The sequence below is a fragment of the Phasianus colchicus genome, chromosome 2 (genome assembly GCF_987193195.1).
Source record: "Phasianus colchicus chromosome 2, bPhaCol1.hap1.1, whole genome shotgun sequence".
NCBI lineage: Eukaryota > Metazoa > Chordata > Aves > Galliformes > Phasianidae > Phasianus > Phasianus colchicus.
In genome coordinates, this window is record NC_143437.1 from 100,451,430 (window position 1) to 100,461,903 (window position 10,474).

General features: G+C 40.3%; 1 long non-coding RNA gene across 1 annotated transcript; it reads right to left on the reverse strand.

The window, feature by feature from the left end:
- Nucleotides 1–1,376: 1,376 nt before the first annotated feature.
- LOC116240626 (uncharacterized) lies at nucleotides 1,377–5,924 on the reverse strand. Its single transcript, XR_004169351.2, has 3 exons — nucleotides 5,345–5,924; nucleotides 3,489–3,619; nucleotides 1,377–1,670 (listed from the first exon to the last, which is right to left on the reverse strand). It is a non-coding gene; the product is annotated as an uncharacterized LOC116240626 (long non-coding RNA).
- Nucleotides 5,925–10,474: the final 4,550 nt, after the last annotated feature.

The window sequence follows — 10,474 nt, forward strand, 5'->3', positions numbered from 1 at the left end:
CTGGCAGTCTGAGGGTGCTGGTGAGGAACGCTGAGTTTGGGCTGACTGTGATGCTTTTGAATCACCCACACAAGAACTTACAGAGATGGAGCTATTAAATGAGCTAAAATTCTTTCACCAACCCCAGCTGCAACCACAGAAGTGATGTCTCTCAGGGTAGCATCCCTGCCTTTGATTTCTCAGAGCCAACAATTAATGTCTGATTAGACCAGAGCCCACTCCTCTGATGCAGTATGGCAAATCTTGTGGTTTACTGGCTACAAACCTGGTCCTGCTGCTGTCAGCCATGGAGTTGCACACATCGCCTTTGATGAAGACGATTGGAACAGACACTGCTGATTAAAGAAGCCTGTTATGATTCTAAGTGTCTTGTACAGTGAGTTTCCCAATTAAACTTGGGCATTGTAATGTACTATAGGCATTGTAATTGTAGCTACACATGTTCTGACTTTCAGAAAAGATTTCCTTATGTGTCGTAATGTTACATACTCAATGTGAAAAACAATCCCTTCACTAAAAAATTATTTCTTTCTGTGCATGGGGGACAGAAATGTCCATCAGATTCAGCTAAAGTTTTGTTGTTGCTGTTGTTTTCCAAGTTCAAATTATTTTAGGGTATTTTTTTTTAAGGCAAAAGAAAACCACTCTGACAAGGCATCATAAGCCAATAGTGCTGACTTAGTTTGTAACCAGTATTTTCCCTACAAAGCTATGAGGTTTTCTCTTCAGTGGCTACTTCTGATTTTTGCTACTTCAATTAACTCTTACATGACCAAAAAGCATATACATAGCTTTGAGGAAACTGGCATAGCAATGACTGTCATGCTGATATACATCCATGAACATATTCTTGGTTCTTGTGGTTTTATGGTTTTCAGAAATGGTTGTGCTGAATTCTGTTATATTTTTAGCAAATTATATTTTAAAAAATTAGCAGAATACTTTGCTTTCTTAATGTTGAAAAGTTATCAAAATTTAATCTGATCTGATGTGACACTGTGAAACCAGCCTTGCAGAAAATTGATTCCAGCAAGCAGTAGTCTTGGTAATGGTTTCCACTCACCCCTCCACTCCCCATCTCATGTCAAAGCCTTTTGAAGCTCAAAGTCTATTTGTGGCTATTTAAATGGAGAAATTATCAAGCACAGCAATTATTTTTCCTTCCATTTCTCTACGTTTATCTTCTTTTTCCTTTCTTCAAATAAAATTAAATGCATTATTAAAAAAAAAAAAAAAGTAAAGAAATGCAAGAATTTTTTTTGGACTTTATGTTGTATGCATGATTCAGTATGCCTTATTATGCAGTAACTTTAAATTTGATAGAATTCCTTATAAGGGAAAAGAAACAGGAGACTCCTGAGATTTTAATAGAAACTTCAAAAATTTTATCCTTTTCAATTTTGCTTCAATGGCAAATGCATTAAAACAGTTATTGTATGCCTGTAGACTACATCTTTTGTAGCACATGACCTTCCTGAGTGAAAAGAAAGTCAAGAAAAGTAGTAATTGAAGTGGTGAGCATTATCTGGAATTTACATCCTTATACACAAGCTGATTGCACACCTGGATAATTCTGAAAGCCTCTGGAACCTCCAGAAATGGGATGTGATAATTGCTTGGCATGTGTTGGGGTGACTTGGAGGCAGCATTGCAGCAAGAATGTTCTGCTCCTAGAATGAGAGAGAGATTATAAAAATATCATTGCTGGGAATCAGGTGAATACCTTTTTCCACCTTCGTATGAAAGCTTCAATTTAGATAGCATTTGGCTCATAGTCTGCATTTTTTTAGATGTAAGAGAGCCTCAGAGAGAACAACTGTCTCTTGAAAGGCTGCAGATGTGTAGTCACCAAAGATATAGCTGCATTAAGCGGAGATTCTTCCTCTACTAAAGAGAGAAGAAGGGCAAAGCTGAGTGAAAGGAGAGTTTATACATTCTTCCTTGAGTTAGTTGTGTTTACAAGAGAGAGGCAGTGTTTTGCGGAGTGTGAATCCCGGAGATATCCTGGAACAGTTATTGCATGTGCTGATCCAAATGTCTGCAATTATGGTATACCCTGCACTTTTCTATTTCATTAGCGTTCATAGACCAACTAGATATCATCCATGAGACTGAATAACATAACTGAGCAGAACCAGGACAGTTTCTTGACATAATTCAGAGATGTTTTGAAAAGTCTGAAGTACTGTCATCTTCTCTGGGGTGAAATGTCCAGATGATGCACTTTACATAGTATGGGCAGAAAGCTCTGGTGGAGTACATTTAAAAGTGAACACTAAAATATATTCTTTTCAGTGTTAGTGGAATAGATTTCTTTATCCACTTGGATGTATTGCCATATATGTGAGAAATGATGTGAGGAAGTCTGTGAGCAATTTATGCTTTATATTTTAAATCATCTATAATAGTCCTAATTAAATTTGCAATATTTATAATATATATAGTACTTACTGTTTGCATTATATATTTGATTTACAAAGAAAACAATTGAAAATGTGAAAATTGGGGATTTACAGAGTTAATTCTGGCAGATCGAAGTATGGAGTCTTAATACTGTCGGCCCTATTACTCTTGAGTTTTGTTCAAGAGTCACTTTTGTATGTAGTGAAAAAAAAAAAAAAAAAAAAAGAAGCCATTATAGTAATAAATAAAGGCACATTCCCTTATACAAATCAAAAAAATCCTATCTTTAGCATATATTTCAGAAGTTTGATTATCCCATTATCCTCCAAAAAGCCTTAAACGCACTCGAGTTTGCAGCCCTGAACCTGTGAGCAGTAGAATCAGAGCAGGCATGAATGGCACCAGCATTGTGCAGGTTATGACAATTTCTGACACTTAACACTGCAGGAACCAACAGAAGGAATTATTCAAGAAATTACACAGACTCTATTTCTGCATTCTGAAAGATTTTTGTTTCCCTGTCTACTTCTGCAATCAATATCTTTGCAAAATGCTGTCTTGCCCCAAACTGAAGACTTCTGCATGCCACACAGCACCACAAAGTGCTGTGGCTCAAAACTTAACAGGTGTTAGCAAAGATCATGACTTAGTTGTCTGGATACTGTCAGGTGCATCTCATTTTTCCTTTGGTATGCAGGCGGAAGGTGGAGGAAGAATCATAGATTTGTTAGAGTTGGAAGGGACCCTTAAATGCAATCCATTCCAACTCCCCTGCAATGGACAGAGACACCTACAGCTCCATCAGGTTGCTCAGAGCCCCATCTGGTCTGACCTTGAATGTGTCCAGGGATGGTGCATCCATGTCTCTGGACAACATGTTTCAATGCTTCATTACCCCAATTGTACAAATCATTTTCCTTATATCCAGTCTAAATCTTTTCTCTTTATTTTGAAACTACTTCCCCTTGTCCTGTCACAACAGACCCTGCTAAAGAGTCTGTCAAGGCCGTGATACTTCAAAAGGAGACCAGGACCTCCTAGACAGCATCTGCTACAGCTTAGGTGTACAAATAGGGTTAGCTCACCTTGCATTTAGTCTGAGTACTTTGTTGATGGAAACAGGCACTCGTGGCGTACAATTCCTCTGCTCCATTCAGGTGTGTGAGAAGGAATTATGCTGGGCCCTGGCAGTGCACATCTTTCCCCACTCATGTCCCTAGAGGGACAGAAGACATGGATGTTAAAACTGTGAATGTCTACAGTGCAGATGTCTAAAGCTAGGTGAAATTCATAGAATCATAGAACGGTTTGGGTTGGAAGGGACTTTTAATTATCATCTTGCTCCAACACCTGCCATGGGCAGTGTTGCCCACCATTAGGTCAGGCTGTTGTGACCTTGAGTCCTCTCCCTTGGCTGGGACACCAGGACCACGTTCATCCCATGGAGTCCCCCTGACCCCAGTCCCAAAGCTGGAGGCAGCCATTGGTGTCTCAAGGACTGCAGCCAGCGGGGGGTGGCAGGGAGATGTCGGCCTGCATAGGGGCACAGATTGAAGCACAGCCCTGCAGTACTTCGGGCACTGCTGTCTTATTCAAGGATGAGGGGACACGGCCCCCCAGCCATCTTGCAGGCTGCCCTGCAACCTCTGCAAAAACTCAGTGTTGTGAGGAACGGGCAAAAACCGAGTGGCAAAGCTTTAACAGTCCGTGTTCTTTGGCTGGTAGGCAGGAGGCGCCATTTAACAGCGTGTGAGAGGGACAGGAGCAGGGAGGCAGCTGCGAGGCTCGGGCCGGACGGCCTACTGCCATCAGCTCGAAGGAACAGTGTCCCACCTTCAGAAGCTGCAGCTGCAATGCAGGATAGCCCAACCCTGTAGCAGTGCAGCCCCTCAGGGCCTTGCCGTGTGGGACAGCTCAGCGGGACCCCTCAGCCTCCCAAAACTGGGGCAGGGAAGCACGGAATGGGGATCTGCTGTTGTCCTGACCTTGGCAGAGGATGAAAAGAATCAGTGGTGCATTGAGTGTGAGCATGGGAAGCTCATCTAAAACTACAGCAAACAGTCTTCAGTGCATGCTTTCACTCTTCAAGGTCCTTTAGCACCAGAGATGTTTTCATCCAACAGATATTAAGGGGTGACGTTAGCACAGACGTTGCCACCTGGAAAACTACACCCAAATGTGCCAGAGATGAACTATGGTGTGATTTTAACCACTGTGCTCTAGGGCTCGATCTGCTCTTCTGTCTGAAAAACTTGATTGCTTGCTTCTGTATGCAAAACAGTTAACTGGAGGACATTCCTTTTCCTTCTTGGGAAAAAAAAAAAAAGAGAGAGAGAGAGAGACAGTGAAAGAGAAAAAAAGAAAAAGAAGAAAAGGAAGAAAAGAAAGAAAGAAAGGAAGGAAGAAAGAAGTTTTCACTAAAAAGTAAAAACACATCATCAGGTTAGAAAACTCAAAAATATGCTTGAGGATTTTTAAAATTCACATAGCCTTTACATCTGTGTCTGGATGGGATGGGAGATAAAAAAGGAAAAGAAAAATCATGGAAAGTCAAGAGGGGAGGAGGGGAGAGATAAAGAATAGAAAAGCAAAAAGAAAAAAAGAAAAAAGAAAGAAAAGGAAAGAAAAAAAAGAAAAAAAGAAAAAAAGGGAAAAAGGAAAAAGAAAAAAAAGAAAAAAGAAAAGGAAAGAAGGAAAAGGAAAAGGAAAAAAGGGAAGGGAAGGGAAGGGAAGGGAAGGGAAGGGAAGGGAAGGGAAGGGAAGGGAAGGGAAGGGAAGGGAAGGGAAGGGAAGGGAAGGGAAGGGAAGGGAAGGGAAGGGAAGGGAAGGGAAAAGGGGGAATAACACACTCGAAGATTTCCAGCAAAACTTTCCATCAGCAGCAGGAACAAAAATGTATGTAACTAGCAAGTAGTTAAACCACATGAATAAATTTACTCACCTGTGTAACATGTTTCCTTGTTTGCATAAAGTTTATGAACTGCTCATATATCAGTACGGTGGATTCCTGTTAAAGAGTTGATTTATTTCAGCGAAGTAATCCTAGTGCAAAACTGGTGTAAGAGCAGGGTAGGTGTCTGGCTTCAGTAATTCCTGACTTACATCACGAGCCAGCGGAACTGAACTCTGACATTTCTTCTTAAACATGCTTAGTATTAAATGAAACCGGCGTGTTTGACCTGACGTTGCTCGCTGTTCCTCAGGAATAATATCATGCTCTGTCCTGACATACATGTACATTAACCCAATGATCCTAAAGGAAAACGGAACTTGTGCATACATCAGAGGGCAGAATTCACCCTCGTACTTATAATAACCAGAAATTTCAGCTACGTAGCTGGCACACAAAGAATTTTAGATTAGAATGATTGCTGAATAAAAACTAGCCGTTTGCTGGCTTTATCACAGCCAAGCCAATTGGAAAGAATGTATAAACTTCACCTTTTGCCTACTCCATCTGCCTGTGCCTCAAAAGTTGCCTTTGCATAAACCTTCCTCCGGTATTTTTTATCGACTCTACCGACACACTGTGATTTTTATTTATTTTGTTCTTTTTAACCACAGCAGCCATCAATTCTAATAAGAACTGGCGTTCTGCTGAGATTTTGTAAGATAATATTATTTTCGAAGGCTTACGTTTCGGGACGACAGTAAAACCAGCAAAAGCTGTGCCCTGAAGAAGTTCGGGAGGGCAGAAAAAGGCATAAGACATGGGGCTCAGTGGGCACAATCAGCCACTTGCATGGTCACCCCGTAGCAAAGCTCTGAGCTGTGAAAAACTCGGGGTGCTGGGGTTTGTTTTTTTGCCCACTGAAGTTTCTCACTGGCCAAGGATGCAACTGAGAGCTCATTAAAGGCTTTTGCAAGCTGTGGGTTTTCTTCTGGCCCCCGGGGGGAGCTGCAGGCTGAGGCAAACGCCCCATTGCCCGGCTTACGGGGACGCGTTGAACCGGGTAAATCGCCGTTTGGAATAAATAGCCTGAGATGGGAAAACAGTAATCCGAAAAACAATAAGGAGCTGAAGCGCTTTTTTCCACCTACAGCTGAGAATGCGTTTGAAAAGCAACACCTAAAACATGTTAGGGAGGAGACAGTTTGTTTGTCTGAGTGTGACTTTCTTGGCAGCAGGATTTATCCCTAATTTATAACCATTATGTAAACTTTTGACTTCCAGATTCACACTGTGAAAATATTCAAGATGAACTAATCAGGGTGGAAATCTGAAATTGTTTCTGCATGGTTTGTATCCCCCATCTGGCAGCACAGAACAAACAATACGACCCTGATGGTGTTTACATGAGTTACCTTGTTGGAGGAAATGATCGTACTTAGAAAATTGTCCCTGCTCTAGAAATTTAACAACTTGTTGGCCTAAACAAGCCTTGATATCTTTTTAATCTCTTCTTTTTTGTTGCACGTGTTTGAGGAGGGGGACGTTATTAGCTGTGAAATAGAGCTTTCGCACCACATCTGTCTTTTAACTGCGAGCTGAACTTTAGCTAAATATTGCAAAGTTACAGTTGGTGCCTCTGCTTGCTTCCTATAGGGAACTGAACTGCTGATCGTCCTCAGAAATCGCTGCTCGCATGATTACCTATTAAGACGTTCAGTGCGGCTGTTTTCTTGGCTGTCAGCAATTTCAAGGCTCTGCAAACACAGTGTGCACATTCAAAAAGCAGAAATGCTCTCTGTGATTTCAATTCCGCTGCACCCTCAGTGGAGTTTCACTATAGCAAAGCATCGTACGGACAGTTTTCATGGGGGGGCGAGTAGATTTGCTGCTCTGTCATTTGCTTGCATTTTCTTTTAGAGGGAGGTAGAGAATAGCTTGACAAATGCTAAGAATGATAACAAGAGAAGTTTGTCTTCGCAACTCTGTGGAGTTTTCAGCAACTTCAGTACAGAAATTGTATTTCAGTCCTTGCCTTTCAGTGCAGAACATTTTATATGTTTGTAGCAGAGAACGTGAATCTGCATCCAGAAGCGTTCCAGAAAAAATAGAAACATATAATGTTATACCGTGAGAATTCACAATCCTAAAATGTAATAGATTTTATAAAGTACGGTCATTTAAATTAGAATTATTGCATGAAGTTAAGAAGGGGAGATAATATTTCTTTTTTTTTCCTTCTAATTAAAAACAAAACAAAACAAAAAACCTAAAATAAGTGCGGTCTTGTGTAGTGATCCATTTCAAGGTTTTGGCTCTAGTTTGTATTATTCTGTAGTTTTCAGTTGGCCTTCTGGTGATCACTGTGAATTAATGGGATATGACTGTGTCATGTGAGCTTTCCAAAATATGATGGAATTATATTAAATTTATTTTACTATGAATTCCATCCATGTTCTCCCAGAAAGATTTCCTGGACACAAATAATTTTAAAAACAACAACACTGGCTTGTCTTTGTGGCTGAAGCTCAACATTATTTCCCAAACACTTAAAAACATAATTAAAAAGTGGATTTTCTTTCATCCCAGCATAAGGAGCCAAAATAATGCATACTTTGCATTAAAATGTTGGCAGTTTTTATACAGTGATTTTTAAATCAAGATCAAATTTATATGCAAAGTGATTTACATTTAATTTGTTTAATGTTTCTTAGCATGAAGTTTAAAGAAGATTTGAAGCAAAACAACATATCCAGTATCCCAAAGCGAGTCCAAGTTAAGATCTGGCTTGCAAGTAAAGTAGATGTTTAATTTGGATTTTGATTATTATTAATTACTATTATTTTTTTAATGAAAGAAACGTTCTCTGTTGGAAGGAGCTGTGGCTATATAAAGCAGAAAAAGGATCCTACAGCAAAGCAAAAGCACGGTCCTACAGCAAAGCAAAAGTGTCATTGACTTAAGGAAACAGAATTAGGGTCGAACTATACAAAAGAAAAAAAAGGGGAGACTTCAGGCAACGAGAGAAAAGTTTACATGCTGAATGCAGTGCAGCGTTAGGGAGATCCTGTGGGTGTTTGAGCATGACCACGCTGCAGGATCCGGGAGGCACGCAAGAAAGTTGTGAACATTTCAAAAAGCATTTCCAGCTGATTTAAAAGACTGAATTACGTATCACTCGCTAGAATGCGAGGGAATAAAATGAAAAAAAAATTAGTTTTGGAAGTACTTTGTGTCTCATTTATAGATCTAATGTGAAGACTGCTGGGTTTTAATCACTTTTTTTTTCTTTTTCTTTTTTTTTTTTTTTCTTAGAGCTGAACAGCAGTTAATTAAAAGCTTCAAGGGCTATTTTGGAATCGCTGCTAAATGTTTGGTGACATGAATGCTCTTATCACTATTTATCAGAAACATAAATTGTAGGGCAAAAGAAAACCTGGGGAATGTTGAGTAATAACTAAAATAATAGGGTAGATGGAGTGTTAATTTCAAATCCTTTGCACGAGGAAAAAAAAAAAAAAAAAAAAAAAGTGAAGGTAAACTGCTGTTTAACAGCTTCCCACTGTTATATAAACTTTCAAACAACCATGAAATGTAGGTCTCTGGACATCACTTAAAAGAACCACAAATAAACAGAGGGTCGTACCACACTTCTGTTCCCTAATGTGTAACTAAAAGGTTTAGCTAAGAACAGAAAGTGTCTAAAACCTTTTTTGTTTATCTACTGCCTTGTGTACCATAAACACAAATAAGCAAAGTGGGGCTGGAGGTGGGATGCTGCCTGGCTGTGAATAGGGCACAGAGGAGTTAAGGAACCCGTTAATGTCTCCAGAGGGTCATTTTACCTTTGTACGTGCAGCAGACTGGGACATTTATGTAGCAAAGAATCACCTACTTAAAAAACAAGGATGCTGCACTTAACACTCCTGTGCCAGAACATCTCTGGGGACTTGTATATCTTTCATGGAAATTTGCTAAAGAGTAACGGTTTAGCAATTACTGGGGACTTAGTATAATGGTGTCCTTTTAACAGAGTAAAACACAAACAGGGCTGTTAAACATAATATACCTTCAGGCTGCGAGGCTGCATCCTCTTCAGACTTAGTGGGATCACGACCAGAAATTTGTAGGGTCCTAAATCGTGCAAAATTCTTCTGAAATGGAGGGTGGCCTTGCACCAGCTGGAGTTTCCTCTTGGGAGGAGGCGACGGTACCCGTGTGCTATGGGTGCTGCATGGGCTAAGGACGTGTTCCTGGGGGGGGGTGGCACAAGCCCACAACCTGAAAAAACATCATCAGCTCTCAGTTACACTGGTGTAACCAAAAGCTCTGCAGAGGAAACTGCTCCAGAAGTACATCAGCGCAGAAGGATTTTTTGCTGCAAACACAATGCTTGCAATGCTCTTATCCCTTGACACCAAAACAATGTAAATAGAAAGTAACAAATCCTACAAAGATATATTTCTTTACGTCTTACTCCAGAGTTATTCCCCTTCGGCCCTTCCTCTCTTTCACCACTGCGCCCCCAAGGAACAAAAAAAGAAAAAAAAAGATCCTGTTGTGTATTTCATTCTTTCTTATAGTTTAGTATAAGAAAGTGCTTAGGCAGCAGAGTGATGAGCAGCGTCATAAATCCAATACCCCACTGAATGCAGCATGTTTAGGAGAAAAGTGGGGCCTCTGGTTCAGACAGAGTAATTAATATCTATTGGTGTATAGGCTTCCTTAAAGTCTTCATTATGGGAAATCAGGTACTTACATGTGCAGCAATTAAGTTGATATATACGTGTGGATATATTATTTGTTTATTTATGTGATGTGTGTGTGATAAATTAGCCGTACGCGGACATCTTTTAAAACCTGTTACTAATCTCCGTGTTGGTCGTGTAACCTAAGAAGGAATGAAGACATAAGCTGCAGTGATGATGGTTATACAACACCGCAGTGAGAGCAGTCATTGCAGCGCAGGGCTGCACGCAAGCACTTTGACTGCTTGCAGATTTCATCTGGGTGATAAAGCAAGGTGTGTGTGTGTGTATGTAGCAAGGATTAATCAGAGGATCTATTTGCTTACTTGGTTCCTGTTTATAGGAACATTTCACAGCAGGAATTCAATGGCGACATTTTCTAGAGCAGTGTAGAAGGCAGGAGACTATATAAAGGGTTACAGGCTGTAGAATG